Below are 9,456 nucleotides of genomic sequence, written 5' to 3' on the forward strand. Positions count from 1 at the left end.
ACTCTGCACTCAGCAGTCAGGCTTAAAGCAACACAGGGTGTGGCAGAGTCCCTCCTAGGGGTGGGGCTATTGCTTCCCCTCAGGCTACTGCCACCTGGAGGGGGGTGGTCTCCCTGAGCAGGCTCCTGCAGTATGGGGGATGACTCAGCACTGAGATCCTGATGGCTGCTCTCTCAGTTCTCTCCCCAAAGCCACCATCCCCAGTCTCTCCTCAAGTGTCTGTAGTCCAGTCTTCCCACCGCCTTTACCAGACAGAACCCAGGGTAAGTGGCTGCAAATGAAAATTTTATGCATTGGCCCTTTAAATAGCTCCTTGTGCCTCCAGCCATCCATCTCTGGCAGATAGCAACCCTGCCACTTTTCACAGCTGAATGTTATCTGTGTGCTTTTCAGGCTCTGGTGCTCTAGGCTGGGGAGCCAAGCTTGGGGTTTAGACCCCACACTTCTCAGGGAGATCCAATGGGCCACTTAAATATCCTTCCAGCGCTTTACCTGCTGCCCATGGGTGCCCAGCCAGCCCTCTTGTGTCTCCTCCATGCTCCCTACCAGTCACATGCTGAAGCTGTTTCTTCTGTATGTCCATGGTTATAAAGCTTCTCTCCCACTATTGCTCAGTTCTTTGTACCAGGTGGTTTTTCCATATTGAGTTGTAATTCCAGATTGGCCCTGGGAGGAGGTTAGTCATGACTTCCTTTCACTCCTCTACTATCTTGGATCCCTCTCAACTACCTAAATTTAAATTGACATTTACTACTCCACCCAACAACAGCAAAATATGCATTCTTCTCACATGTAAATGAAACATTTACCAAGATAGAATTCTGGGCCATTAAACGAGTCCTAATAAATTTAAGAGGATTCAAGTCAAGCAAAGTATATTTCCTGACCACAATGGAGTGAAATTAGAAATCAACAACAGAAACATTTCTGGAAAATCCAATTATTGGAAACTAAACATACTTCTAACACCTGAGACAAAGAAGAATTCAAAAAGGAAATCTGAAAATATTTTATAACCAATTGAAAAGAAAACACAACAGGGGAGCATTTGAGATCCCTCTCCCCAGCATGTGTTGTCAGTGTGACTTAAAATCTTATAAAAATTCTCTATAGGTTTGGACTTTTCTTTGTTTTGGGGGGGAGGCTTTTCTTACATAGACAGTATAAAATATAAAATTCAAAAACTTCTACAAATAATAGTATAATACAAATTTAATTTTTAAATAAATAAAATATTTTTTCTTAAATAACACAACACAATTTGTGGGGTAGTGCTAAAGCAGTACCCTGGGGAAATTTTGTAGCACTAAAGGCCTATATTAGAAAAGAGTCTCAAATCAATGACCTCACCTTCCATCTTAAGAAATTCTAAAAAGAAGAAATGAAATCCAAAGTAAGTAGAAGGAAGGAAATAATAAAGGTCGAAGATGGAATCAGTAAAATAGGAAAGAAACTCATTGAAACTACAAGCAAGATCTTTGAGAGAGAAATAAAAACAATAAGTCTCCAGTGAGCTAGTCAGAAAAAAAAGGAAAGTCAAATTATCAATATTAAAAATGAGAGAAATGACAGTGCTATCAATTCTACAAATACTTAAAAAGATAAGGGAATATTATGAACAACCTTATGCCAATAAATTTGACAATAAAGATGAAATGGATAAATTGCCTCAGAGACATATACCAGCAAAGCACACTCCAGAAGAAATAGATAGCCCTGGCTGGTATGGCTCAGTGCATTGAGTGCTGGCCTGCAAACCAAAAGGTCGCCGGTTCAATTCCTAGCCAGGGCACATGCCTGGGTTGCAAGCAGGTCCCCAGTTGAGGGGTGTGTGAGAGGCAGCTGATCAATATATCTCTCACATACTGATGTTTCTCTCTTTCTTTCTCCCTCCTTTCCCCTCTCTCTGAAAATAAATACATAAAATCTTAAAAAAAAAGAAATAGATAACCTGAAAGCCTCTTTCATTAAATAAATTGAATCTGCAGTTAAACACTTTTTCACAAAGAAAATTTCAGGCCCAAATGACTTCACTGAAAGATTCTAACAAACATTTAGGTAGCAAATTATCTCAATGCTACACAAACTTAAAAAAAAAAATTGAACAAGAGAGAAGTGTTCTCAACTCACTCTATGAGGCCAGCATTACCCTGACACCAAAACTAGACAAAGACCTAATAAGAAAACTACAGACCAATATCCTTCATAAAAGTAGATATAAAAATTATTAAAACTTTAGCAAACTGAATATCAACAATATATCAAAAGGATAATATATCATGATGCCATAGCTTAAGCTGCTTATAACAACAACAACAACAACAAAATAAAAACTAAGTGGCTTAAACACAAATTTATTTCTCACAGTCTGCAATCTGAAAAGTCCAAAATCAAGGTACTGGCAGTTTCTATATCTGTTAAGAGGCCACTTCTTGGCTAAATAAACAGCCACTTTCTTGCTATATGCTCACATGGCCTTTTCTAGGTGTGTTTTTGCAAAAAGAGATCTTTCCCTCTTATAAGGGCACTAATCCCATCCTGAAGGTCCCACTTTCATGGCCTAATTGAAACTTAATTACCTCCCAAAGGCCCCATCTCCAAATACCATCATAATGAGGGCTAGGGCTTCAACATTAACTTGGAAAGGGACACAAACATTCACTCCATAACAATGACCAAGTGAGATTTATCCCAGAAGTGCAAGGTTGATTTAACATTCAAAAAACAATCAGTGTAATTCACCATATCTCAATAGAGAAATAAAATCATTTGACAAAATTCAATATCCATTCCTGATAACAATGATCAGCAAACCTAGAAGAGAATTTTCTGCCCTGGCTAGGGTAGCTCAGTGGATTGAGTGCAGGCTGCGAAACAAAAGGTCACCAATTCGATTACCAGTCAGAGAACATGCCTGCATTGCAGGCCAGGTCCCCAGTGGGGGCCATGTGAGAGGCAACCTCACATTGATGTTTCTCTCCCTCTCTTTCTCCCTCCTTTCCCCTCTCTCTAAAAGTAAATAAACAAAATCTTTTTTTAAAAAAGAAGAAGAGAACTTCCTGAACTAAATAAAGGATGTCTATGGAAAATCTGCAGCTAACATTATATTTAATAGTTAAAAACACAATACTTTTCCCTTAAGATCATGAATAAGAAGAATATCTGCACTCACTACTTCTCTTCAACATTGTACTGGAATTTCTAACCAGTCCAATAGGCAAGAAAAAGAAATGAAAGAAAGAGAAATGAATCATCCTGATTAGGAAAAAAAGAAAGAAAACTTTTTCTCAGATGACATGATTGTCAATGTAGAAAATCGTAATGGAATCCACAAAAAAAGCTACTAGAGTTAATAAATGAGTCTAACAAGGCTGCAGGATAAAAGATCAATTTACAAAAATGTTTTATATTTTGCCCTTGCTGGTGTGGCTCAGTGAATTGAGTGTGGGCCTGCAAACCAAAGGGTCACTGGTTTGGTTCCCAGTGAGAGCATATGCCTGGGTGGGGGGGCAGGTCAGGCCCCCAGTGGGGGTCACATTGACTGGCAACTGATGTTTCTCTCTTTTTTTCTCTTCCCCTCTCTCTAAAAATAAATACATAAATTAAAAATATACATGTTGTATTTTATATACTAGAAAGTAGCAATCAAGTTGAAAATTTAAAAATACCATTTAGTATAGCACCAAAACATGTAAAATTCTCATGAAAGATGTGAAAGACCTGTATAGTGACCTTTATGAAACATTACTGAGAGAAATAGAAGACCTAACTAAGTGGAGAAATATACCATGTTCATGGATCAGAAAACTCAATATTATTAAGAAGTCAATTATTTCCAAGTCGGTCTACAGATTCAATGCAGTTCCAGTCACAAGAGGTTCAGGTGGGGGCTTGGGGAAATGATTGACAACTGATTTTAAAATTCATGTGAAAGTGCAAAGGACCTAAGGTAGGCAAAAGCTGCTTAGAATGAAGAAAATGAAATTAGAGGACTGACAATACCTGATTTCAAGACTTACTATAAAGCTACAGTCAGTAATCAAACTGGTGTAGTGTTGGTATGAAGACAGATATACAGACCAATGGAACAAAATGAATTTAGTAGACTCACACATATATGGGCTACTGATTTTCAACAAAGGTGCCACAATTTAGTGAAAAGATGATTGTCTCCAAAAAAGTGTAGTGAAACAATTGGATACCCATGTGTAAAAAATAAAAAAAACTACAGCCCTTGCTGGTGTGGCTCAGTGGATTGAGGGCCAGCCTGTGAACCAAAGCATCTTGGTTCAATTCCTAGTCAGGGCACATGCCTGGGTTGCAGACCAGGTCAGGTCCCCAATAGGGGGCGTGTGAGAGGCAACCACACATTGATGTTTCTCTCCCTCTCTTCTTCCCTTCTCTAAAATAAATAAATAAAATCTTAAAAACAATAAAACAACTACAATTCATACATCATACCATATATAAAATTTAAAAATGGATCAAAGACCTAAATTTAAAACCTAACGCTATAAAATATTCTAGAAGAAAACTGTTAGAACCTTGGTTAGGCAAAAATTTCTTAGGTATGCCCTGGCTGGCGTAGCTCAGTGGATTGAGCGCGGGCTGGGAACCAAAGTGTCCCAGGTTCGATTCCCAGCCAGGGCACATGCCTGGGTTGCAGGCCATAACCCCCAGCAACCGCACATTGATGTTTCTTTCTCTCTCTCTCTCTCTCTCTCTCTCTCTCTCTCTCTCTCTCTCTCTCTCTCTCTCTCTCTCTCTCCCTTCCCTCTCTAAAAATAAGTAAATAAAATCTTAAAAAAAATTTCTTAGATACGATACCAAAAGCGCTTTCTATAAAGGCACATACTGATAAATGGGATCTCATAAAAATTAAAAAATACTACTTTTTGAAAGACTTTACTATTGGAATGAGAAGAGAAGTCACAGAATGGGAGAAAAGATTTGCAAATCATTTATTGGATAAAGGGTATCCAGACTAAGTCAAGACCCACAACTTAACAAAAAAAATAACTTTTAAAATGAGCAAACAATTTCAATAGGCACTTTGGTAAAGACATATGAATGGCAAATACATGAAAAGATGCTCAACACCATTATTAGAAAAATGCAAATTAAAACCTCAGTGAGACACCACTACACACCTGTTAGAAGAGCTAAAATTAAAAAGATCATACCATAACTTGTTTATCACATCCAAGTGTTGATGGACATTTGAGTTGTTTTCAGTTTCATCTATTACAAACAAAGCTATTATGAATATTCATATACTAGTCTTTATATGAACATTTGCTTCCAAGTCGTGGTATTTACATACCACAAGTGGAATACCTTTTAGTAATAAAAGGAATAAACTATACACAGCAACATAGATGAATCTTGAAGTAATTATGCCGAGTGAAAGCCAGACAAAACAATACATACTGTGTAATTTCATGTATATAAAAATCTAGGAAATAAAAATAATTTAGAGTGACAGATCAATAGTGGCCTGGGAGTTAGTGTGGAGGGCTGAAGGGAGGGATAATAAAAGGCAGGAGGAAACTTTGGGGACCAGTGGATATATCCATTATATTGATGGTTATCATGGTTTCAGGCATGTGTACATATGTCAAAACTGCTCAATTATACTCTATATATGTCAGTTTATTGTATTACTATTATGCATCAATAAAGCTATTAAAACAAAATCTTAAAAGGACTCCTTCAGTTATGTTTTAGTGTCCCTAGGAACTTTGTTTCATCAACTCAGAATCAGGTTTTATGCAGCCTCTGATGGATAATGGTGGGCCTTCAGCGAGGCTCTAGAGACACAAAACTGCACAAGCACCATCCCTAAGGCCCACGGAAGTTCTCATGGGCTCTTCTGAATTTATATATCTAAAATTGCAACTCTCCTCTACTAAACACCTGCTTCCTTCATATTTTCCTGCTCTCATATTCTCTACCTGGCATAATTTCTCTAGGGTCAACTTGAAATTATCATGACCACATTGGAGAATTTTTGACATGAACAAGATTGTTAACTTAAGAGGTCCATTAGAACGAAAAGGGAAGAAACGTGCATGGGGATGTTATTTTGTCTAAAATAAAAATCCTCTTTTTTTTTCAACATAAGAGACTATGTTAGCTTCGTTTCTATATTTCAAGGATTAATGACTGGTAGCTTTAAAATTATTTAGGTGGTAAAATTGTCAGTGACCCCAATTGTTGTCTAAACCAGCTGTAATCTCTGTCTTTCATCTATGTCTATCTTTCTCATGTTTGTCAAAATGGATTTTCTATATACATTTTCCCTGTCCTTCAAAAAGAAACATCATTAGCCTTTTACAATGATAATTTCATATTTGTCTGAAGCTGGCTCCCTGTTAATTGTTTTGTTTCTCTCCCTCTCTTTACCCCCTTGCCAAAATTTAAAGATTAACTAATCACAAAAACATTCAGTTGTTATGTGTACATAGCATATCTAATCCAGGTAAACTGTCAAAGATGTGTTAAAGAGGAAAATAAATGTTATTAAATGATGTTTCTTTTTGTGGACACTGAAAAGTATATTTACATAAAAGCTTTTGCCATTCTAGTTATGAGAAAAGAAGAGCTTAATTCCAAGTAAATTCTTTTAATATGACTGACAGTCTTTAAGAATTAGTTTACCATTTAAAAATAATGTCAGCACAATATTTTGATTTGTACAAAACCAAGGTTAAATTACTTAAACTGTCTGAATTTCCCATACTGGTTTTATGAGTTAAGTAAGTCACCATTGTTTCCATAACTTCACGTGTGTATATGAACATATATGTGAATATATATGAACAAATAAGTGGAATGATAATAACAGATGTCTTTTTTAAAGAGTTTAATTTTATAAAATTCTAAAATTGCTACAAATCACAAGGACTTAACATGTTAGCTAAAATTGAAATTTCCAAGTCTGAATGGTAAATTAATTTTTAAAGGCTCTCATATCAAAAGCTCTTTATCTTAGAATTAAGCTATTCTTTTCTAATAACTAGAGTAACTTTAGGACCTCTTATAAATGATTGAGTTAATTAATAAATAATCTGTGAATTCCTGGACAGTTTCTGAGTAAGAGAGAAGATATAAAACCCTGTCACTGAACATAACTTTTTATCTTTATTTCTTAGAATGGTACTGTTATTATCCATAAATTCAGGAAAATGGAGAAAACTAATGGCATTCTAAAACCAAATTATCCATGTTCTCAGAAACTCCTTCAATGTCCATGGCCCAAAGTATTTTCCTTGATGGCAACAAGATCTGTCCTCTCTAGGATCCATACGTTATCTCCTTCTGAGTTAAAAATGAGTTACCTGACACATTTGGAAAGTACCTCCAACCCTAGACTCTACCCCTATTACAAGCTAATATGACTAACTACCACAGGGAACTCATACAATACCCTCCTGCAGCTCACCAACAGGTACAAGCTGCATTTTTAAAACACTGGCCTAAGCTGCTTCTGTATGATCTCAAATCTGAAGGTTTGGTTTTCTGAAAATGCATCAGAAAAAAAAAAAAGCACTGTTGAGCCTCCATGGAAAAGACATTAGGTACTGTTAGCAACTGGCATAGCAATAAAACTCCAATGTACTGATACTCAAGTTTATGCTTCCCAACTGAAAAGATATACATCACTTTATCCTGACTCTTGGACAGCCATTCCATTAAGACACTAAGCAGGATTCTTAGGAACCCTCCTGAAACTACAGAAGTAGACAGCTTCTGCCCAAAGTTAATTTTCTGATTCTTCAGCAGCTTTTTTCTTTCTCTACCATTCATCTTGCCTATCATTGTACTTTGTACTCTCCAGTAACCAACTAAAAGGTTTTTCAATATATCCTATGACTTTTGACCCTCTATGATCTTGTTTCACTTAAGAGAAAACAAAATCTGATATTTCTGAGATTATACCTACTGCTCTGAATTTAACTGATGATAAAAATCAATTTTCCTTTAAACACTTTAGAACAGCATTTTTCAACCCTTTTCATCTCATGGCACACAAACTAATTACTAAAATTCTGAGGCAGACCCAATAATATATTTTTTGCCGGTCCAACAAAAAATATAGGTATATTTTTTTATCCATTCACACTGTACAGCTATTGTTGTGTTGGCTGTTGTCATTTTTTAAATTTGACAATTTAAGGGAAAAGAACTCAGTGCCCCTGACTAGTCAGGTATTGCATGTTTTAAAAATTCTTGCAGCACACCAGTTGTAAATCACTGCTCTACAAGATACAGTTCCTTTTATGGGCCCCTTCTGCTTCTTGTTTCCCTCACTTTATTAATCCCAAACTTTGGTCATTTTGAAATTGACCTCACATCAAAAAATGCTTTTACTGAGGTCATTACAATCCTATCAGCAAAACCTAGTCCATAGCCCAGGCTAATGTGGCTCAGTGGATTGGGTGCCGACCTGCAAACTGAAAGGTCTCTGGTTCAATTCCTGGTCAGGGCACTCACCTGGATTGCAGGCCAGGTCCACATCTGGGGGCATGCAAGAGGCAACTGATCGATGTATCTCTCTCACATGATGTTTCTCTCCCTCTCTTTCTCCCTCCTTTCCCAGTCTCTAAAAATAAATTAATATTTTTTAAAAGCCTAGTCTATAAAGAATGAAAACTAATATTTAGGTTATGCCTGTCTATAATGCCTGTTTGTTCTCTCCAGAGACACTCCTTGTGAGAACTGTTGAACTCCACTCATGATATCTGCCCATTTCAAGGGGCATATAATTAGCTCATACAAAATAATATTTATGCATCTAGTAGAGTCTGTGCCCCATTGGGATACCATTTCTTATGTGGACATCAGACTTTCGTCCACCTGCAACACACTAACTTTTCCAGTATATTTGAAGTAATTGTTAGAGACTTTCAGATATTTAAAACTACCACCTCTCCTATGAAACCTGTTTTCCTGAGAAGAAGAGGCAAGCACAAATGAATTTTGTAACTCCCAGGAAAGACAGTTGACTCTTCATCCATGAGCATCAGTTTCCACAATGGTGAAAAAGGTGATCTAAAACCTGTTTCTGACACTTGGAGGTCACAGTCCCACTCTTTGTCCCACCCAAGAAAGTGTCCTGCAAGTTCTTATTTTTCTACTAATTGTTTGGGCTATTTACCAGATTTTTCCCAGCTGGATATGTGGCTCTGAAAGTCTCTTCATTTTGTAGACTTGTGTTTCCTCATCTGTAAATGGAGACATGGGTGAGTGGTTGTCTTAAGTACCTCCCAGAGTGAAGGGGAAATACTTGAGGCTGTAAATTCCAGTTAATCTAAGTTACTAACCTAAACTTTGAGCTAAGATTGTTCCAACCATCACCTGCCTGCCTATAGCCTTGTGCCTTTGGATGTTGGTTTCTGGCCCTTCGTCCTTGGTGAATTAAAGGGAATTATAATGATTGATTGTGATTTGAGT

This window comes from Phyllostomus discolor, chromosome X (genome assembly GCF_004126475.2).
Source record: "Phyllostomus discolor isolate MPI-MPIP mPhyDis1 chromosome X, mPhyDis1.pri.v3, whole genome shotgun sequence".
NCBI lineage: Eukaryota > Metazoa > Chordata > Mammalia > Chiroptera > Phyllostomidae > Phyllostomus > Phyllostomus discolor.